This window comes from Lycium ferocissimum, chromosome 12 (assembly GCF_029784015.1).
Source record: "Lycium ferocissimum isolate CSIRO_LF1 chromosome 12, AGI_CSIRO_Lferr_CH_V1, whole genome shotgun sequence".
Taxonomy (NCBI): Eukaryota; Viridiplantae; Streptophyta; class Magnoliopsida; order Solanales; family Solanaceae; genus Lycium; species Lycium ferocissimum.
This window is the reverse complement of record NC_081353.1, coordinates 47,020,079-47,043,883: the sequence shown is the minus strand read 5'-3', so window position 1 is coordinate 47,043,883 and position 23,805 is coordinate 47,020,079. Positions and strand designations below refer to the sequence as shown.

General features: G+C 40.3%; 2 long non-coding RNA genes across 5 annotated transcripts in view; both read right to left on the bottom strand.

The window, feature by feature from the left end:
• The window catches only part of LOC132040339 (uncharacterized), a 28,194-nt gene extending 14,813 nt beyond the window's left edge, over positions 1 to 13,381 (bottom strand). Inside the window, exons 1-2 of one of the 4 annotated variants that reach the window (XR_009410671.1) lie at positions 12,424 to 13,381; positions 4,101 to 5,947 (exon numbers count right to left, since the gene is read on the bottom strand). This is a non-coding gene — a long non-coding RNA (uncharacterized LOC132040339). Of the gene's footprint in view, positions 1 to 4,100; positions 6,535 to 7,908; positions 8,196 to 12,423 lie in introns of those variants that run through there. The other 3 variants (XR_009410673.1, XR_009410672.1, XR_009410670.1) reach the window with 3 other exon arrangements.
• Positions 13,382 to 16,432: 3,051 nt separating this feature from the next.
• LOC132040340 (uncharacterized) lies at positions 16,433 to 23,799 on the bottom strand. The gene is made up of 2 exons (XR_009410674.1): positions 23,591 to 23,799; positions 16,433 to 20,190 (listed from the first exon to the last, which is right to left on the bottom strand). It is a non-coding gene; the product is annotated as an uncharacterized LOC132040340 (long non-coding RNA).
• Positions 23,800 to 23,805: the final 6 nt, after the last annotated feature.

The following is a 23,805-nucleotide window of genomic DNA, read 5'->3' as shown; positions in this document are numbered from 1 at the left end:
TTCTGAGCTTTTGCTTTGTTCATTTCCCTAACCTTTTGTTTCCCATAATGACATAGTTAAAGTGAGGCTCAGATCTGTGTTTAAGCTTGGGCAAAAAGAGAGTCCAACCACGCCATGGCTGCAAAAACCACCAGAAAAACTGGGAGCATGCCCCGCCAAGATACAGGTCTGATAACCTCAAATGCCCGTTAATCAGCTCATAAGGGAATTAAAAATTAACAAAAATCATCATCACCTCTTTCAAGCCGTCAATATACTCACAACACCTGCATAACTTGTTTCCATAACCAAACGAACCCTAAATAATATTTCCTAACTGATATAGAGAAAGTGAGGCTCAGATTTGTGTTAAGCTCGGGCAACAAGAGAGTCCAACAACGCCATGGCTGCAAAAACTACCAGAAAGTTTGGAAGCATGCCCCGCCAAGATACGGGTCGGATTATCTCAAATGCCCAATTAATCAGCTCCGAAGGGAATAAAATTGACAAAAACCTGATAGCTTTACCATTACCTCAACTCTTATCATCAATACCATCTTTATCGTATATTTCTTTTTTCTGAATGTGTCAAATGGTACACATTTCACTTTCATTGCTCTAACTTTTCTTTATCATTATCCCCATTATTGTCCAAACAGAATTATTAGGTGGTGGACCATTGTACAACACATATTATTGTTACTTTTAACTTTTCCCCACATATATTTTTCCACAAGCCCCAGGTTCGTCTGTCGGATTTTTTATGCTTTAATCACATTATTAATGGACCATCTTAAACACTCAATTCATTAAGACAAAAACAGTATTCATCTCTTATCAAACTCACAATCAACGGCTACAGTTTGTTCAACTTGATCTTAGTTTTATATCTACTGTTTCTCTTTCTCCAGCTTTCTGGGAGCATGCCCCGCCAAGATACGGGTCGGATCATCTCAAATACCCGATTAAAAAGCTCAGACTGAAAGATTGACAAAATCATAAGCCGTCAATTATACTCACCAGCACATGCATAACTTGTCTCTTAAGTGCTTAAAAGCACCTAAAATAAGCCAATCCACACAGGCTCTAAAATGAACCCTAAATATTTCCCAAAATGACAGAAAGCGAGGCTCAGATCTGTGTTTAAGCTCAGGCAAAAAGAGAGTCCAACACTGCCATGGCTGCAAAAACCACCAGGAAGTCTGGGAGGATGCCCCGCCAAGATAAGGGATGGATTATCTCAAATTCCCGGTCAATCAGCTCAGAAGGGAGTTAAAAATTCACAAAATCATCAACGCCTCTTTCAAGCCAGCAATTATACTCACTGCCGCCGTTTCCACCAGCTCCGAATGCTCCGGCGGAAGCAGTAAAAAAGAAAAAGAAAAAAAGAGTTGAAGGGCACATAAACCCTCTGAACAATATGTAACAACAATGAAGAATTGCCCTTCAAGTGGGATGGTCTTTAATTTTTGCACTTCAAATGCCAAACGAGCTTTAATAATAATAATCCATTTTTAAAATTGAAAAAAGGATTGTTGGAATTCTTACAGTAATGGAGAAATCATTGGCTCAATGCAGAGAGAGACAACCACCCATTCAATGAAAATCCACATTTCTCTGTAGCCTCATTCTTTCCCTTCTGAGCTCTTTGCTTTGTTCATTCCCCCAACCTTTTGCTTCCCAAAATGACATAGTTAAAGTGAGGCTAAGATCTGTGTTAAGCTCAGGCAACAAGAGAGTCCAACAACACCATGGCTGCAAAAACCACCAGAAAATCTGGAGCCCCGCCCCGCCAAGATACGGGTCGGATAACCTCAAATGCCCGGTTAATCAGCTCAGAAGGGAGTAAAAATTGACAAAAATCATCATCACCTCTTTCGAGCCACAGATTATACTCAACCCCACTAGTTCCACCACCCCCACTTATTTTCCACGAAAACATTTTCCTTCGTACCCCACACACCCTAAATATTAGAAAAAATACAGGCTGAACAGAGAAAAATAGAGGCTCAAATCTGTGTTAATTTGGGCAAAAAGTGAGTCCAACCGCCTCCACGGCTGCAAAAACCACCAGTAAATCTGGGAGCATGCCCTGCCAAGATACGGGTCAGATAACCTCAAATGCCCAATTAATCAGCTCAGAATGGAATAAAATTTGACAAAAATCATCGTCCTCTTTCAAGCCATCAATAAACTCACCAGCGACCGCATAACTCGTCTCCAAAACAAAACGAACCCTAAATAATACTTTCCCAACTGATAGAGAGAAAGTGAGGCTCAGATCTGTGTCAAGTTCGGGCAACAAGAGAGTCCAACGATGCCATGGCTGCGAAAACCACCAGAAACGTGCGAACATGCCCCGCCAATATACGGGTCGGATAATCTCAAATGCCCGATTAATCAGCCCGGAAGGGATTTAAAAATTGACAAAATCATCATCACCTCTTTCAAGCCGTCCGATTATACTCCCCGCCACCGCTTCCATCTCCCCCACCGGCAGCATTCAATGCTCCGGCTGAAGCATTAAAAGGAAAGGAAAAAAAGGAGTTGAAGGGCATAGAAATCCTTTAACGATATGCAACAACAATGAAAAAATTGCACGAATTTCCCTTCAAATGAGCTGGTCTTTAATTTTTGCATTTCAAACGCAAACAAGCTGTTAATAATACTACCTCAGTTAAAATTATTAAAAGGGCTGTTGGGATTCTTACAGTAATGGAGAAATCATTAGCTGATGCAGAGAGAGGCAACCACCCTTTCAACAAAAATCCTCAAATCCCTGTAGCCTCATTCTTCCCTTATGAGTTTTTGCTTTGTTCATTCAATGAAAACAGTACAATAATGAACCACGGGAAATAACCATCCAAACAGGGGGTAAACCGACAGAGAAAGTGAGGCTCAGATCTATGTTAAGCTTGGGCAAAAAGAGAATCTAACCACACCATGGCTGCAAAAACCACCAGAAAATCTGGGAGCATGCCCCGCCAAGATACGGGTCGGATTATCTCAAATGCCCGATTAATCAGCTCAGAAGGGTATTAAAATTTGACAAAAATCATCATCGCCTCTCTTTCAAGCCACCGATTATACTCACCACCACCGCGTCCACCACCCCCACCGGCAGCATGCAATGCTCCAGCAGAAGCATTAAAAAACGAAACGAAAAAAAGAGTAGAAGGGCATAGAAACCCTTAGAAATGATATGTAACAAACATCCAAACTAGCTGTTAATATTACTTTTAAAACTGTTTTGAAAACACTCTTCTTGAACCAAAGGTCTTAAGGAAACAGCCTCTCTACCTCATAGGGTAGGGGTAAGGTTTGTGTACGCTCTAATCACGTTGGATATGTTGTTGTATTACTCCCTCCATTAAAATTGATAAAAAGGTTGTTGGGTTTCTTACAAGGATTGGAGAAATCATTGGCTGTATGCAGAGAGAGGCAACCACCCTTTCAATGAAAAATCCCTGAACTCTCAGTAGCCTCATTCTTTCCCTTCTGATTGGTTTGTTCATTTCCCTAAGGGTTTATTTACATAGTATCCGGAAGACGTTAATAATACTCCCTCAGTCAAAATTGACAAAAAGTTTGTCGTTGTTGGGGTTCTTACAGTAGTGGAGTCCGGTAAATTGAGGCTCAGACCTGTGCTTAAGCTCAGGCAAAAAGCGAGACCAACCACGCCATGACTGCTAGAACCACCAGAAAATCTGGAAGCATGCCCCGCCAAGATACGGGTCGGGCCATCTCAATACCTGATTAATAAGCTCAGACTGAAAGATTGACAAAACTGAAAAGGGTCAAATATACCCCTGTACTATCAGAAATGGTTTAAAGTGAGGCTGAGATCTGTATTAAGCTCGGGCAACAAGAGAGTTCAACCACGCCATGGCTGCAAAAACCACCACAAAATCTGGGAGCATGCCCCGCCAAGATACGGGACCTCACATACCCGATTAATCAGCTCAGAAGGGAATAAAAATTGACAAATATCATCATCGCCTCTTTAAAGAAGAAATTACACGGTTTGACCTTCAAACGATATGTACCAATCATTCAAGCAGAAGCTGCTAATAATATACTCCCTCCGTTAAAATTGATAAAAGGGTTGTTGGATTTCTTACAGTAATGGAGAAATCACTGGCTGATGCAGAGAGAAGCAACCCCCCTTTCAATGAAAAATCCTCAACTCTCTGTAGCCTCATTCTTTCGCTTCTGAATTTTTGCTTTATCCATTTCCCTAACCTTTTGTTTCCCTGAACTGACAGAGAAAGTGAAGCTGCAAAAAGAGAGTCCGGCGACACCATGGCTGCAAAAACTACCAGAAAGTCTGGGAGCATGCCCCGCCAAGATACGGGTCGGATCATCTCAAATGCTGATTAATCAGCTCTGAAGGAAGTTAAAATTGACAAAATCATCATCACCTCTTTCAAGCCACCGATTATACTCACCGCCGCCATTTCCACCATTTCCACCGGCAACATTGAATGCTCCTGCAGAAGCATTAAAAAGAGGAGAAAAAAGAAGAGTTGAAGGGCATAGATTTGAAAGATATGTAACAACAATGAAGAATTGCCCTCCAAATGGTATGGTCTTTAATTTTTGCCCTTCAAATGGTATGGTCTTTAATTTTTGCCCTTCAAATGCCAAACGAGCTGTTAATAATAAAACTCCCTCCAATAAAATGACAAAAGGGTTGTTGGGATTTTTACAGTAATGGAGAAATGAAAATCCTCATTTCTTTTTTGACAAGGACAGACAATTGATCGACTCTGCTGGGATTGAACCCAGAATCTGTGATTTCGTAGACCAGAGAAATGAAAATCCTCATTTTTCTGAAGCCTCATTCTTTAACTTCTGAGTTTTTAGTTTGTTCATTTCCCTAAACTGACAGAGAAAGTGAGGCTCAGATCTGTGTTAAGCTCGGGCAACAAGAGACTCCAACAATACAATGGCTGCAAAAACAACCAGAAAATCTGGGAGCATGCCCCGCCAAGATACGGGTCGGATAATCTCATATACCTGTTTAATAAGCTTAGACGGAAAGATTGACAAAATGGAAAAGGGTCAAATATACCCCTGTACTATCAGAAATAGTTTAAAGTGAGGCTCAGATGTATTAAGCTCAGGCAACAAGAGAGTCAAATGCAGCTATGACTGCAAAAACCACCAGAAAATCTGACGGCATGCCCCGCCAAGAAACGGGTTGGATCATCTCAAATACCCGATTAATAAGCTCAGTCTGAAAGATAGACAAAATCATAAGCCCTCAACTATACTCAGTAGCACCTGCATAACGTGTCTCTAAGCGCTTAAAAGCTATTTTAGCTTAAAAGCACCTAAAATAAGCCAATCCAAACAGGCTCCAAACCAAATGAACTCTAAAAATGAACTATTTCCCAAAATGAAAAGAGAAAATGAGGCTCAGATCTGCGTATAACACGGGCAAAAAGAGAGTCCAACGACGCCATGGTTGCAAAAACCACCAGAAAGTCTGGGAGCATGCCCCGCCAAGATACGGGTCGGATTATCTCAAATGCCCGATTAATCAGCTCAGAAGGGAATTAAAAATTGACAAAAATCATCATCGCCTCTTTCAAGCCACCGATTATACTCACCGCCGCCATTTCCACCGGCAACATTGAATGCTCCTGCAGAAGCATTAAAAAGAGGAGAAAAAAGAAGAGTTGAAGGGCATAGAAACCCTTTGAACGATATGTAACAACTAACGACAATGAAGAAATTGCAAATGGGATTGTCTTTAATTTTTGCACTTCAAATGCCAAACGAGCTATTAGTAATAATATTCCCAGCTTTAAAATTGATAAAAGGGCTGTTGGGATTCTTACAGTAATGGAGAAATCATTGGCTAAATGCAGAGAGAGGCAACCACCCTTTCAATGAAAATCCTCATTTCTCTGTAGCCTCATTCTTTCCCTTCTGAGCTTTTTGCTTTGTTCATTTCCCTAACCTTTTGTTTCTCAAAATGACATAGTTAAAGTGAGGCTCAGATCTATGTTAAGCTCAGCAAAAAGAGTCCAACCACTCCATGGCCGCAAAAACCACCAGAAAATCTGGAGCCACGCCCCGCCAAGATACAGGTCGGATAAACCTCAAATGCCCGGTTAATCGGCTCAGAAGGGAATAAAAATTTACAAAAATCATCATCGCCTCTTTCGAGCCGCCGAGTATACTCACCCCCACCGCTTCCACCACTCCCACTCATTTTCCATCAAAACATTTTCCTTCATACCAAACACCCTAAATATTATTATTTTTTAAATCCAAGCTGACATACAAAAATTGAGGCTCAGACCAGTGTTAAGGTTGGGCAAAAAGAGAGTCCAACCACACCACCATCACCACCAACATACCCAGTAGAGTCTTAACCACACCATGGCTGCAAAAAAAACCAGAAAATCTGGGAGCATGCCCCGGCAAGATACGGGTCGGATAACCTCAAATGCCCAATTAACCAGCTCAAAAGGTTATAAACATTGTCAAAAATCATTGGCCTCTTTCAAGCAGTCAATATACTCAACAGCACCTGCATAACTTGTCTCCAAAACCAAACGAACCCTAAGTAATAATTTTCCCAACTGATATAGAGAAAAGTTGAGACTCAGATCTGTGTTAGGCTCTGGCAAAAAGAGAGTCCAACCACGCCATGGCTGCAAAAACTACCAGAAAAACCGGGGCATGCCCTGCTATGACACAGGTCGGATTATCTCAAATACCCGATTAATTAGCTCAGAAGGGATTTAAAATTGACAAAATCATCATCGCCTCTTTCAAGCCACCGATAATACTCACCCCAACCACTTCCACCACCCCCACTTATTTTCCATGAGAACAATTTCTATCGTACCAAACACACCCTAAATATTATATATAAAAAATAAATAAATAAATAAATAAAATAAAAGCTGAATAGAGAAAAATTTAGGCTCAGATTTAAACTCGAGCAAAAAGAGAGTCCAACCACGCCATGGCTGCAAAACCCACCAGATACTCTGGGAGCATGCCCTGCCAGGATACGGATCGGATTATCTCAAATACCAATTAATCAGCTCAGACTGAAAGATTAACAAAATCATAATCCCTCCATTATGCTCATCAGCACTAGCATAACCTGTCTCTAAGTGCTTAAAAGCTATTTTGACTTAAAAACACCAAAAATAAGCCAATCCAAACAGGCTCTAAACCAAAGAACCCTAAAAATAAAATATTTCCGAAAATGACAGAGAAAGTGAGGCTCAGATCTGTGTTAAGCTCAAGCAACAAGAGAGAGTCCAACAAGGCCATGGCTGCAAAAACCACCAGAAAATCTGGGAGAATGCCCCGTCAAGATACGGGTCGGATCATCTCACATGCCCGATTAATAGGGAAAATTACGCTCTCTGTCTATATTTGAAAATATTAACGCCATATAGCCCATACTTTGAGTTTGTTACCGTATTTAGCTCATATTTGTGTATAAACACCTTTTATACACTATTATACAATTTTTTACAAGGTTGATACTGTGTATAATGCTTTCCCCAGGTATAATGTTGTATATTGGGCTACGTGGCATAATAATTTATGTTGGGCTGTATATTCTTGAAAATTTCCCCGAAAGCTCAGACTGAAAGATCGACAAAATCATAAGCCGTAAATCATACTAACCAGCACTTACGTAACTTGTCCCTAAACCAAATAAACCCTAAAAATAAAATATTTCCCAAAATGACAGAGAAAGGGAGGCTCAGATCTGCGTTTCAGCTCAGGCATAACAGAGAGTCCAACCCCGCCATGGCTGCAAAAACCACCAGGAAAACCAGGTCATGCCCCGCCAAGATACGGGTCGGTTTATCTCAAATGCCAGATTAATCAGAGGTAAGACTGAAAGATTAATAAAATTATAAGCCGTCAATTATACTCACCACTCACCAGCACCTGCATAACTTGTCTCTAAACCAAGCAAACCCAAAGGACCTGTTTGGCCATGAGAAGTATTGAGTTTTTTCTGGAGAAAATTTTCACTTCATTTGACAATTAGCGTTTGGCCATGAAAACCTGAAGCTGTATTTGGAACTTGGAAAACACCTAAAACCTTGTTTTCACTTTTGGAACTTTCAATATATTCAAACAACCAAATATTCTTTGCAAAACTATAATAAAAAACAACTCCAACTTCAAAAATTTCAAATGAAGTGAAAAATATTTGGTTTCTATCGCCAAACACCTAATAAAAATAAAATATTTCCAAAAATGACAGTAAAAGTGAGGCTCAGATCTGTATTTATGCTCAGGCATAACAGAGAATCCTACAACGCCATGGGTGCAAAAAACCACAGATAAACCAGGTCATGCCCAGCCAAAATACGGGTCGGGTCATCTCAAATACCCAATTAATCAGCTCAGAAGGGAATTAATAATTTAAAAAATCATTATTGCCTCTTACAAGCCGTCCGATTATACTTATTTGTGAGAGCACAGGGACAAATCTAGCTCATTTCCGTTTAATTAAAGACCAGCACAAAATAGGGCCAAAAGTGCAAATGACTCGGTTAATAATAATACTCCCTCCGTTAAAATTGATAAAAAGGGTTGTTGGGTTTCTCACAGGTGATGGAGAAATCATTGACTAAATGCAGACACAGAGAGGCAACCACCCTTTCAATGAAAAATCCTTAAAACTCTCTGCAACCTCATTCTTTCCCTTCTGAGCTTTTTGCTTTGTTTATTTCCTGCCCTTTTGTTTATATAGTGAGGCTCAGATCTGTGTTAAGTTCGGGTAACAAGAGAGTCCAACAACGCCATGGCTGCAAAAACCACCAGAAAATCTGAAAGCATGCCCCGCCAAGATACGGGTCGGATTATCTCAAATGCCCGATTAATCAGCTCAGAAAGGATTTAAAAATTGACAAAATCATCATCGCCTCTTTCAAGCCACCGATTATACTCACCAGGCACAAGCACCATTTCCACCAGCTCCACCGGCAGCGTTCAATGCTCCAGAGGAAGCATTTAAAAAAGAAAAGGAAAAAAAAAAATAGAAACCCTTTGAACGATATGTAACAACAATGAAGAAATTGCACAGATTGCCCTTCAAATGAGTTGAACTTTAATTTTTGAATTTCAAATGCCAAACAAGCTGCTTATAATACTCCCTCTGTTAAAATTGATAAAAGGGCTGTTGGGATTCTTACAGTAATGGAGGAATCATTGACTGATGCAGGAGAGGCAACCACCCTTTCAACAAAAATCCTCAAATCCCTGTAGCCTCATTCTTTCCTGTGGTTCATTATTGTATTCATTTCAAATGGTATGGTCTTTAATTTTTGCACTTCAAATGCCAAACAAGCTGTTAATACCCTCCGTTAAAATTGATAAGAGGGTTGTTGGGATTCTTACAAATGGAGAAATGAAAGTCCTCATTTCTTTTTTGATAAGGATAGACAATTGATCAACTCTGCTGGGGATCGAACCCAGAATCTCTGGTTTCATCTACCAGAGAAATGAAAATCCTCATTTCTATGTAGCCTCATTCTTTAACTTGTGAGTTTTTAGTTTGTCCATTTCTCTATCAGAAAATCTGGGAGCATGCCCCGCCAAGATACAGTTCGGATCATCTCAAATACCTGATTAATAAGCTCAGACGGAAAGATTGTCAAAACGGGAAAGGGTCAAATATACCCCTGCACTATCAGAAATAGTTAGTGAGGCTCAGATCTGTATTAAGCTCGGGCAACAAGAGAGTCCAACGCTGTCAAAACGGGAAAGGGTCAAATATACCCCTGCACTATCAGAAATAGTTAGTGAGGCTCAGATCTGTATTAAGCTCGGGCAACAAGAGAGTCCAACGCCGCCATGGCTGCAAAAACCACCAGAAAATCTGACGGCATGCCCCGCCAAGAACCTGGTCAGATCATCTCAAATACCCGATTAATACGCTCAGACTGAAAGATTGACAAAATCATAAGCCCTCAATTATACTAACCAGCACCTGCAAAACTTGTCTCTAAGTGCTTAAAAGCCATTTTAGCTTAAAAGCACCTAAAATAAGCCAATCCAAACAGGATAAACCAAACGAACCCTAAATAATATTTCCTCAACTGATATAGAGAAAGTGAGGCTCAGATCTGTGTTAACTGGGGCAAAAAGAGTCCAAAGCCGCCATGACTGCAAAAACCACCAGAAAATCTGGGGCCATGCCCCGCCAAGATGCCGGTTGGATTATCTCAAATGCCCCATTAATCAGCTCAGAAGGGAATTAACATTTTACAAAATCATCATCGCCTCTTTCAAGCCACAGATTATATTCACCAGGCACCAGCTCCACCGGCAGCATTCAATGCTCCGGCAGAAGCATTAAAAAAAGAAAAGAAAAAAAAAGAAAAAAGTTGAAGGCATAGAAGCCCTTTGAACAATATGTAACAACAATGAAGAATTGCCCTTCAAATGGACTGGTTTTTAATTTTTGCTTATCAACTGCCAAACGAGCAGTTAATAATAATACTCCCTCCGTTAAAATTGATTAAAAGGATTTTGGGATTCTTACAGTAATGGAGAAATCATTGGCTAAATGCAGAGGGAGGCAACCACCTTTCAATGAAAATCCTTAAACTATCTGAAGACTCATTCTTTCCCTTCTGAGCTTTTTGCTTTGTTCATAAGCCATCAATTATACTCACCGGCACTTGCATACGATACTATACGATACAATACTGTACATTATGAAACCATGGGTAACGACCATCCAAACAAAGTGTAAGCGCTTAAAAGCACCTAAAATAAGCCAATCCAAACACGCTGTAAACCAAACGAACCCTAAAAGTAAAATATATTTCCCAAAATGATAGAGAAAATGAGGCCAGATCTTTGTTTAGCTCAGGCAAAAAGAGAGTCCCAACAACACCACGGCTGCAAAAACCACCAGGATAAACCGGGTCATGCCCTGCCAAGATACGGGTCGGGTCATCTCAAATACCCGAATTAATCAGCTCAGAAGGGAATTAGTAATATTTTACAAAATCATCATCGCCTCTTTGAAACAATATGTAACAACCATCCAAATTGGCTGTTAAATAAAGACCAGCACAAAATAGAGGCAAAAGTGCTAATAATATACTACTCCCTCCGTTATAATTTGATAAAAAGGGTTGTTGGGATAGCCTCATTCTTTCCCTTCTATGCATTTTGCTTTGTTCATTTCCCTAAGGTTTTATTTATATAGTCCCCGGAAGCTGTTAATAATACTCCCTCCGTCAAAAATGACAAAAAGTTTGTCGTTGCCAGGTTCTTACAATAATGGAGTTAAGGCTCAGATCTGTGTTTAAGCTCAGGCAAAAAGCGAGACCAACCACACCATGGCTGCAAAAACCACCAGAAACCTGGGAGCATGCCCCACCAAGATACAGGTCGGATCATCTCAAATACCAGATAAATAAACTTACATGCTATTATACAATAGCATACAGTCAAACCAAACTATAAAAATGTAATTAAACCACAACAAACGATATAGTGTATCCAAACATTGTGTTCACAAATATGGTACAATACAGCACCATACTATACCATACCATACTGTACATTAATGAACCACTGGAAACAACCATCCAAACAGAGTGTAAATATATATAAAAGAATTCCAAGCTGAATAGAGAAAAATTGAGGCTCAAATCTGTGTTAAGCTCGGGCAAAAAGAGAAGTCCAACAACGCCATGGCTGCAAAAACCATCAGCAAAATCTGACAGCATGCCCCGCCAAGATACGGGTCGGATTATCTCAAATGCCCAATTAATCAGCTCAGAAAGGATTTAAAAATTGACAAAATCATCATCGCCTCTTTCAAGCCACCGATTATACTCACCAGGCACCAGCACCACTTCCACCAGCAGTCAATGCTCCAGTGGAAGCATTAAAAAAGGAAAAGAAAAAAAATAGAAACCCTTTGAACGATATGTAACAAAATGAAGAAATTGCACGGATTGCCCTTCAAAGGAGCTGAACTTTAATTTTTGCATTTCAAATGCCAAACAAGCTGTTTATAATACAGGTCGGATCATCTCAAATACCTGATTAATAAGCTCAGACAGAAAGATTGGCAAAACGGAAAAGGGTCAAATATACCACTGCACTATCAGAAATAGTTTAAAGTGAGGCTCAGATCTGTATTAAGCTCGGGCAACAAGAAAGTCCAACGCCGCCATGGCTGCAAAAACCACCAGAAAATCTGACAGCATGCCCCGCCAGGAAACGGGTCGGATCATCTCAAATACCCGATTAATAAGCTCAGGCTGAAAGATTGACAAAATCATAAGCCCTCAATTATACTAACCGGCACCTGCAAAACTTTTCTCTAAGTGCTTAAAAGCTAAAATAGCTTTTAAGCACTAAAATAAGCCAATCCAAACGGGCTCAATTGGACTCTCTTTTTGCTTTGTTCATTTCACTAACCTTTTGTTCCCATAAGCTGGCAGAGAAAGTGAGGCTCAGATCTGTGTTTAAGCTCAAGCGAAAAGATAGTCCAACCACGCCATGGCTGCAAAAACCACCATAAATTCTGGAGCATGCCCCGCCAAGATACGGGTTGGATAACCTCAAATTTCCTGATTAACCATTTTAAAGGGGATGAAAAGTTGACATAATCATCCTCGTCTCTTTCAAGCCGTCAATTATACTCACCACCGTCTGCATTACACTTACCAGTCTTTAACCAAACAAACCCTAAGATGTCGTTTGAAACCATGGTTTGAAACCCCAAATCATGCCTTTTTGGATGATTTGGGATTTCATCCCATGGTTTGAAACCATGAGATGAAATCGCATCTCCAAACGATGATTTCAAACTATGGTTTCAAATCGCATGTCCAAACGCCTACTAAATATAAAATACTTTCCAAACTGACATAGAGAAAGCAAGGCTCAGATCTGTGTTAAGCTCGGGCAAATAAAGTCCAACCACGCCATGACTGCAAAACCCACCAGAAAAACCGGGGCGTGCGCTGCCAAGATGCGGGTCAGATTCTCTCAAATACCCGAATAATTAGCTCAGAAGGGATTTAAAACTAACAAAATCATCATCGCCTCTTTCAAGCCACCATTATACTCACCCCCACCCTTTCCACCACCCCACTTATTTGCCATGAAAACATTTTCCTTCATACCAAAAGAGCCCTAAGATTAAAAACAGAAAAGGGTCAAATATACCCTTGTACTATCAGAAATAGTTTAAAGTGAGGCTCAGATCTGTATTAAGGTCGGGCAACAAGAGCGTCCAACGACGCCATGGCTGCGAAAACCACCAGATACTGGGAGCATGCCCCGCCAGACACGGGTCGAATAATCTCAAATACCCGACTGATCAGCTCAAAAGGGAATTAAAATTCGACAAAAATCATCATCGCCTCTTTCAAGCTGCGTCCACCACCCCCACCGGCAGCACTCAATGCTCCGGCGGAAGCACTAAAAAAAAAAAAAGAAAAAAAAATAGTAGTAGAAACCCTCAGAAATGATATGCAACAACCATGCAACTTTGGGTGTGCACAAGTAGGCACCTCAACTTGTCTCCACTTTGTCAGTCGAACACTCCAACTTACAAAATGATCATCTAGACACTCCAAAATTTATGGGCCACGTCCGTGCCATTTTAGCATTTATGTGCCACCCCAACTTGCATATAGTTGAACACGTAAACATAAATGCTAAAATGGCACGGACGTGGCACAAAAATTTTGGAGTGTCTAGATGATCATTTTGTAAGTTGGAGTGTTCAACTGACAAAGGGGAGACAAGTTGAGGTGCCTACCTGCGCACACCCAAAGTTGGAGGGCATATACTTGCCAGCCGAGGCCAAGTTTGAGGGCCTGCTTTTGTATTATGCCTTATTAGTTTTAAAACTGTTTTGAAAACACTTTTCTTCAACTGAGGGTCAACGGAAACAGCCTCTCTACCTCAAAAGGTAGGGTACGGTCTACACACACTCTAATCACTGGGTATGTTATTTTACTCCCTCCTTTAAAATTGATGAGAGGGATTGTTGGGTTTCTTACAGTAATGGAGAAATCATTGGCTGAATGCAGAGAGAGGCAACCACCCTTTCAATGACATCCCTGAACTCACTGTAGCCTCATTATTTTCCCTTCTGATCTGTGTTGATCCCTAAACTCCCTCTGTTAAAATTCATTAAAAAGGGCTGTTGGGATTTTTTTTTTTTTTTTTCGAGCTCAGTAGCGTGGGCTTGTAACCCAAGTGGGGACATTAATGTGGTGGAATATTGGGCCTGCTCAGAAAGTAGGGCTTGTTTGGCTACTCTCCGGCCTGCCCTATCCAAGCACAGAGTTGGGTCACGTGGGCCAAGCGAAAGCATGGGCTGCTGGGCTCCTAAAGTGGGGTGGGCTGTGTGAGGCTGGTCTCACAGAGGAACGAATAGCTCCCACTCTGTGGATGGAAGGACAACAGGCCGGTGTCATTCAAGCCCAATGAATGCCTAATGGGCTGCTCTAGTTAAATCACCACTTTCCTGATTAAAAAAAAAAAAAAAAAAAAGGTTGTTGGGATTTTTCTTACGGTGAAATGGAGAAATCATAGGCTAAAAATGCAGAGAGAGGCAACCACCCTTTCAATGAAAATTCCTAAACTCTCAGTAGCCTCTTTCTTTCCCTTCTAAACTTCTTGATTTCTTCATTTCCGTAAGGTTTTGCTTAGATAGTACCGCTATACAATACAATATTGTACGTTATGCAAACATGGGTAACGACCATCCAAACAGAGTGTAAGTGCTTAAAAGCTATTTTGGCTTAAACGCACCTAAAATAAGCCAATCCAAGCATGCTCTAAACCAAACAAACCCTAAAAATAAAATATTACCCAAAATGAGGCTAATATCTGTGTTTAATTTAAGCTCGGGCAACAAGAGAGTTCCAACCGCGCCATGGCTGCAAAAACCACCAGAAAAAGCCGGGTCATGCCCCGCCAAGATACGGGTCGGGACATCTCAAATACCCAATTAATCAGCTCATAAGGGAATTACTATATTTAACAAATTCACCATAGCCTCTTTGAAACAATATCTAACAACCATCCAAACAGGCTATTAATTAAAGACCAGCACAAAATAGGAGCAAAAGGGCAAATGACCTTTTAATAATAATATATACTCCCTCCATTAAAAATTGTTTAAAAAGGGTTGTTTGGGATTCTTACAAGTAATGCAGAGAAAGGCGACCACCCTTTCAATGAAAATCCTCATTTCTCTGTGGCCTCATTCTTTTTCCTTTCTGAGATTTTTATTTTTTCATTTCCCCAAGGTACGCCAAGATACGGGTCGGGTTGTTTGGGATTCTTACAAGTAATGCAGAGAAAGGCGATCACCCTTTCAATGGACATCCTCATTTCTCTCTGTAGCCTCATTCATTTCCCTTTCTGAGATTTTTGTTTTTTTTCATTTCCCTAAGGTACGCCAAGATACGGGTCGGGTCATCTCAAATACCCAATTAATCAGCTCATAAGGGAATTAATAATTTACAAAATCATCATCGCCTCTTTCAAGCCATCCGATTATACTTATTTGTGAGAGTACAGGGACAAATCTAACCTGGACAAATCTAACCCTTTTCCGTTTAATAAAGACCAGCACAAAATAGGGCCAGAAGTGCAAACAACTCAGTTAATAATAATACTCCATCCGTTAAAATTGATAAAAACCCGCAAGGGTGGCTCAGTTGGTTGAGCATGGGGCTTTCATAATGGAAGTCTCAAGTTCGAAACCCCACCCTACGACGAGCGGGGGAGGGATTTGCCTTGCAGGTCGAGCTCGTCGCACGGGGCTTGCCTAGTGCGGGTTACCTCTCTGTGGTTTGCGAGCTATTGCACTGGTCTTTGGGTTTACCACGTGCGCACCCGAAGGGTAGCGGCTGCGGGGTTCCCATGTCATCAAAAAAAAAAAAAAAAAAATTGATAAAAGGGTTGTTGAGTTTCTTACAAGTAATGGAGAAATCATTGGCTAAATGCAGAGAGAGGCAACCACCCTTTCAATGAAAAATCCTTAAAACTCTACATAGCCTCATTCTTTCCCTTCTGAGCTTTTTGCTTTGTTCATTTCCTGCCCTTTTGTTTATGTGGTGAGGCTCAGATCTTTGTTAAGTTTGGGCAACAAGAGAGTCCAACAACGCCATGGCTGCAAAAACCACCAGAAAATCTGACAACATGCACTGCCAAGATACGGGCCGGATTATCTCAAATGCCTGATTAATCAGCTCATAAAGGATTTAAAAATTGACAAAATCATCATCGCCTCTTTCAAGCAACCGATTATACTCACCAGGCACCAGCACCACTTCCACCAACTCCACCGGCAGCATTCAATGCTCCGGCGGAAGCATTAAAAAAAGAAAAGAAAAAAATAACAAAACCCTTTGAACGATATGTAACAACAATGAAGAAATTGCACGGATTGCCCTTCAAATGAGCTGAACTTTAATTTTTGCATTTCGAATGCCAAATAAGCTGCTTATAATACTCCCTCTGATTAAATTGATAAAAGGGCTGTTGGGAGTCTTACAGTAATGGAGCAATCATTGGCTGATGCAGAGAGAGGCAACCACCCTTTCAACAAAAATCCTCAAATCCCTGTAGCCTCATTCTTTCCCTTATGAGCTTTTGCTTTGTTCAATCAATGAAAACAATACAATAATGAACCACGGGAAAAAACCATCCAACCAGGGGGTAAACCGACAGAGAAAGTGAGGCTCAGATCTGTTTTAAGCTAGGGCAAAAAGAGAGTCTAACCACGCCATGGCTGCAAAAACCACCAGAAAATCTGGGAGCATGCCTTGCCAAGATACGGGTCAGATAATCTCAAATGCCCGACTAATCAGCTCAGAAGGGAATTAAAGTTTGACAAAAATGGTCGTCGCCTCTTTCAAGCCACCGATTATACCAGTGTTGTGAAAGGCGAGAGGCGTGGCGAGGCGTGGCTCTCCCGCCTTTTAGGGCTGTGGCGAGCTCACCTTCAAAAGGCGAGTCAAAGGCGCTAATGGCGCCGAGGCGAGGCGCCACTTGTGGCGAGGCGACAGTGGGTATTTAAAAAAAAAAAAAAAAAAAAAGAAAAAAAAGCAATTAAAAGTTGAAGACTTAAATGAAAACAACGGCTAGGGTTTTTTTTGCCTCTGTTCTCCTTCAAGCTTTTCAGGTACGCTCTCTTTCTCCTCCTTCTTCTTCTTCAGTTCTTCTTTCTTCCTCCTCTGTTTTCTTCTTCTGTTCTTCTTTTTTATTTCCGGCGACTCCTCTGTTTCCGGCGACTTTTGCCATTTTTTTTTTCCTCCTTCTATTCTCTTCTTCTTTTTCTACTCTGTTTTTTTCTCCTCTGTTTTTTTCTTTTTCTATTTTCTCCTCTGTTTTTTCTGTTCAATAATTATTGAGTCATTGACTCATTCAAGTTCTAAACTTTTAGAATCTACTATCTACTTATAATTTTTGAATTGAAATATTTGCTAATATGTTATTGCTAGTGAGATTTTGATTATTTATATATGCAATTAAATATTTTAATTTTTTGGTATTTATTGGCGCCGCACTTCAAAAAAGCGAGCGGCTAGAGCGCCCTTGTCGCCTTTTGTCGCCGCGCGCCGTCCAAAACACTGGATTATACTCACCACCACCGCATCCACCATCCCCACGGGCAGCATTCAATGCTCTGGCGGAAGCATTAAGAAAAGAGTAGAAGGGTTAGACGCCCTTAGAAATGATATGTAACAACCATCCAAACTAACTGTTAATATTAGCTTTAAAACTGTTTTTGGAAACACTTTTCTTGAACCGAGGGTCTACGGAGACAGCCTCTCTACCTCACTGGGTAGGGGTAAGGTCTGCATACACTCTAATCACTGGGTATGTTGTTGGATTACTCCGTCCGTTAAGATTGATAAAAGGGCTGTTGGGTTTCTTACAGTAATGGAGAAATCATTGGCTGATGCAGAGAACGGCAACCACCCTTTCAATGAAAATCCTCATTTCTCCGTAGCCTCATTCTTTTCCTTCTGAGCATTTGCTTTGTTCATTTCCATAAACTTTTGTTTATAGAGTACCCTGAAGCTGTTGATAATACTCCCTCCGTCAGTATTGACAAAAGGGTTGTTGAGTTTCTTACAGTAATGAAGTCCGGTAAATTGAGGCTCAGATCTGTATTTAAGCCAGGCATAACAGAGAGTCCAACAACGACATGGCTGCAAAAACCACTAGAAACCGGGGCATGCCCCGCCAAGATACGGGTCGGATTATCTCAAATGCCCGATTCAGCTCAGAAGGGAATTAAAAATTGACAAAAATCATCATCGCCTCTTTCAAGCCACCGATTATACTCACCGCTGCCGTTTCCACTAGCTCCACCGGCAACATTGAATGCTCCGGCGGAAACAACCCTTTCAACAATATGTAACAACAATGAAGAATTGCCCTTCAAATGGGATGGTCTTTATATTTGCACTTCCAATGCCAAACTAATTGTTAATAATAATACTCCCCCGTTAAAATTGATGAAAGGGTTGTTGGGTTTCTTACAGTAATGGAGAAATCATTGGCTAATGCAGAGAGAGGCAACCACCCTTTCAATGAAATCCCTAAACTCACTGTGGCCTCATTTTTTTCCCTTCTGATCTGTGTTGAGCTCAGGCAACAAGAGAGTCCAACGACGCCATGGCTGCAAAAATCACCAGAAAATCTGGTGGCATGCCCCGCCAAGATACGGGTCGGATAATCTCAAATGCCCGATTAATCAGCTCAGACTGGAATTAAAAATTGACAAAAACCTTTGCCCTCTTTGAAGCCATGAATATACTCACAAGCACCTGCATAACACGTCTCCAAAACCAAATAAATAATATTTTCTCAACTGATATAGAGAAAGTGAGGCTCAGATCTGAATTAGATCGGGCAACAAGAGAGTCCAACGCCGCCATGGCTGCAAAAACCACCAGAAAGTCTGGAAGCATGCCCCGCCAAGTTACGGGTCGGATTATCTCAAATACCCGATTAATCAGCTCAGAAGGGAATTAAAAATGGACAAAAATCATCATCACCAGCACCCGTTTCCACCAGCTCGAAGGGCAGCACTCAATGATCCGACAGAAGCATTAGAAAAAAAAAATGCATTGTATTAGCATAGTTCTTGAGCTGAGGTTCTATCGGAAACAACATCTTTAGCTCACAAGGTAGGGGTAACGTCTGTGTGCACTCTACCATCGCAGACCGCACCTGGGCCACACTGGTTATGTTGTTGTTGATTGTATTAACTTAGCGTTGGAAGGGTATAGAAACCATTTGATATGATATGTAAACAACCATCCAAACAAGCTGTTAATATTACCCCCTCTGTCAAAATTGATAAAAGGGTTGTTGGAATTCTTACAGTGATTGAGATATCATTGGGTGATGCAGACACCCCTTCAATGAAAATCCTCAAACTCTCTGTAGCCTCATTCTTTCCCCTTCTGTCGGGCAAAAGAGAGTCCAGCGATGCCATGGCTGCAAAAACCACCAGAAAAACCGGGGCACGCCCCGCCAAGTACGGGTCGGATAATCTCATATACCCGATTAATAAGCTCACACTGAAAGATTGACAAAATCATAACCCATTAACTATGTTTATCAAAATATACAACCCAACATAATATATCACACCTACATAGCCATATTTTCAGTTACATTCACATAACCAACTTTGTTTTTCCGCAACCGTGCTTATACACACGGTATACAACACTTACGGTAAATAATGTGTCCACCTTGTATAAAAGTGTATAATAGTGTATAAGAGATATTTAAGGAAAAACTGGGCTAAACCGGATAAATATTCTTTCCCAGTAGACATAGAGCCCGTTTGGATTGGCTTATAAGTTGATCAAACCAGCTTATGAGCCATTTTTAACCTATTTGGGTGTTTGGTAAAATAGAAAACCAAAACCAAAGAAGTTGCTCAACCCAACTTATTTTTTTGGCTTAAAAGCCATTTTGGTTTGATCAACAACTTTGCCCTTTTATCAAGTAACTGCTTATTTATAAAATAACTTTCAGCACTTAAAAAGAAAGTTCTTTAAGCACTTATGCTTAAAGGCCACTTTTTTCCAGCTAATCCACGAGCTCATAGAGTGTAATTTTCCCTCATACTCACCAGCACCTGCATAACTTGTATCCAAGTGCTTAAAAGCTATTTTGGCTTAAAAGCGCCTAAAATAAGGACCCGTTTGGCTATGAGAATCATTCACTTTTTTCCGGAAATTTTTTTCACTTCATTTGGAAACCACCTAAAAAACCTTTGTCTTCACTTTTTTCACTGTCAATACATCCAAACAACCAAATATTCTTTGAAAAAACTACAACCAAACACAATCCTAACTTCAAAAATACCAAATATAGTGAAAAATATTTCATTTCAATAGCCAAACGCTTACTTAAACCAAACAAACCCTAAAAACAAAATAGTTTACAAAATGGCATTAGTCAAAGTGCTTAAAAGCTATTTTGGCTTAAAAGCACCTAAAATAAGGACCCATTTGGCTATGAGAACCATTCACTTTTTTCCGCAATTTTTTTTTTCACTTCATTTGGAAACCACCTAAAAACCTTGCCTTCACTTATTTCACTGTCAGTACATCTAAACAACCAAATAATATTTGCAAAAACTACAACCAAACACAACTCTAACTTCAAAAATACCAAATAAAGTGAAAAATATTTCATTTCAATAGCTAAAAACTTACTTAAACCAAACAAACCCTAAAAATAAAATGTTTCCCAAAATGGCATTAATTAAAGTGAGGCTCAGATCTGTGTTTAATTTAAGCACGGGCAACAAGAGAGTCCAACAACAACGCCATGGCTGCAAAAAAAACAACAGATAAACCGGGTCATGCCCCGCCAAGATACGGGTCGGGTCATCTCAAAATACCCGAATTAATTAATCAGCTCAGAAGGGAATTTACTAATAATATTTTACAAAATCATCATAGCCTCTTTTGATTTGAAACAACATGTAAAAAGCATTCAAATGAGTTGTTAATTAAAGACCACCACAAAAGAAGGGCAAAACTGCAAATTGATATAAAAAGGGTTGTTGGGATTGTTTTCGAGAAATCATAGACTAAATGCAGGGAGAGGCAACCACCCTTTTCCATGAAATATCCTTAAACTCTCTGTAGCCTCATTCTTTTCTTTCCCTTATGAGCTTTTTTGCTTTGTTCATTTCACCGAGGGTTTGTTTATATAGCACCCTCAGATCTGTGTTTAAACTCAGGCATAACAGAGAGTCCAACAACGTCATAGCTGCAAAAACCACCAGAAAAATCTGGGAGCATGCCCCACCAAGATACGGGTCGGATCATCTCAAATGCCAGATTAATCAGCTCAGACTGAAAGATTAAAAAAATCGAAAGCCCTCAATTGTACTCACCAGCACCTGCATAACTTGTATCCAAGTACTTAAAAGCACCTAAAAATAATTTTGGCTATGAGAATTATTCACTTTTTGCAGAAAAAAATTTTACTTTGAAAATCAGCGCTTGGCCACGAAAATAAGTTGTATTTGGAATTTGGAAAACAACTAATATTTGGTTTTAAACATTCTTTGCAAAAACTATAACCAAACACAACTTCATCTCCAACTCCAACTTCAAAAATTCCAAATAAAGTGAAAAATACTTGGTTTCTATGGCCAAACACCTACTAAGTAAGAAATACACTTATTGTCCATTAAAACATTTTCCTTTATACCAAACACACACTAAATATAGATAAAAAAATCCAAGCTGAGTAGAGAAAAATTGAGGCTCAGATCTGTTTTAAGCTCGAGCAAAAAGAGCGTCCACCAACAACGCCATGGCTGCATAAACCACCAGGTAACAGCAGGTCATGCCACGCCAAGATGCGGGTCGGGTCATCTCAAATACCCAATTAATCAGCTCAGAAGGGAATTAAAATTTGACCGAAATCATCGCCTCTTTAAAGCTGTCCAATTATACTGATTTGTGAGAGTACAGGCGCAAATCTGACCTTTTTTCATTTAATTAAAGACCACCACAAAATAGGGCTAAAAGTGCAAATGAGTTGAAGGCCATAGAAACCCTTTGAAATCATATATAAAAGCCATCTCATATATAACAACCATCCAAACAAGCTGTTAGACCAGCACAAAATAGGGACAAAAGTGCAAATGACCTTTTAATGATATCTACTCCCCCTGTTAAAATTGATTAACAAGGGTTGTTGGGATTCTTACAGTAATGGAGAAATCATTGGCTAAATGCAGAAAGAGGCAACCACCCTTTCAATGAAAATCCTCATTTCTCTGTAGCCTCATTCTTTCCCTTCTGAGCTTTTTGCTTTGTTCACCTTTTGTTTCCCAAAATGACATAGTTAAAGCGAGGCTCAGATCAGTGTTAAGCTCGGGCAAAAAGAGAGTCCAACCACGCCATGGCTGCAAAAACCACCAGAAATCTGGAGCCACGCCCCGCCAAGATACGGGTCGGATAACCTCAAATGCCCGGTTAATCAGCTCAGAAGGGAATAAAAATTGACAAAAATCATCATCGCCTCTATCGAGCCACCGATTATACTCACCCCACCCGCTTCCACCACCCCAACTTATTTTCCATGAAAACATTTTCCGTCATACCAAACACACCCTAAATATATATGAAAATTCCAAGCTGAATAGAGAAAAATTGAGGCTCAGATCTGTGTTAAGCTCGGGCAAAAAGAGAGTCCAACAACGCCATGGCTGCAAAAACCACCAGAAAAATCTGATAGCATGCCCCGCCAAGATACGGGTCAGGTAATCTCAAATGCCCAATTAATCAGCTCAGAAGAGAATTAAAATTGACAAAAATCATCATCGCCTCTTTCAAGCCGTCCGATTATACTTATTTGTGAGAGTACACGGCAAATCTGACCTTTTTCCGTTTAATTAAAGACCAGCACAAAATAGGGCCAAAAGTGAAAATGACTCGGTTAATAATATACTACTCCCTCCGTTAAAATTGATAAAAGGGTTGTTGGGATTTCTTACAGTAATGGAGAAATCGTGGCTAAATGCAGAGAGAGGTAACCACCCTTTCAATGAAAATCCTTAAAACTCTCTGTAGCCTCATTGTTTCCCTTCTGAGCTTTTTGCTTTGTTCATAAGCCATCAATTATATTCACCGGCACTTGCATATGATAATATACAATACTATATTGTACATTATGAAACCATGGCTAACAACCATCCAAACAGAGTGTAAGTGCTTAAAAGCTATTTTGGCATAAAAGCACCTAAAATAAGCCAATCCAAACACGCTCTAAACCAAACGAACCCTAAAAGTACAATATATTTCCCAAAATGATAAGAGAAAGTGAGGCTCAGATCTATGTTTAAGCTCAGGCATAACAGAGAGTCCAACAACGCCAAGGCTGCAAAAACCACCAGGTAAAACCGGGTCATGCCCTGCCAAGATACGGGTCGAATCATCTCAAATACCCGATTAACAAGCTCAAACTGAAAGATTGACAAAATCATAAGACCTCAATTATACTCACCAGCACCTGCATAACTTGTCTCTAAGTGGTAAAAACTATTTTAGCTTAAAAGCACCTAAAATAAGCCAATCCAAACAGGCTCTAAACCAAACAAACCCTAAAATTAAACTATTTCCCATAATGATAGAGAAAATGAGGCTCAGGTCTGTGTTTAAGTCAGGCAAAAAGAGAGTCCAACCACACCATGGTTGCAAAAAACACCAGAAAGTCTGGGAGCAAGCCCCGCCAAGATACGGGTCGGATTATCTCAAATGCCCGATTAATCAGCTC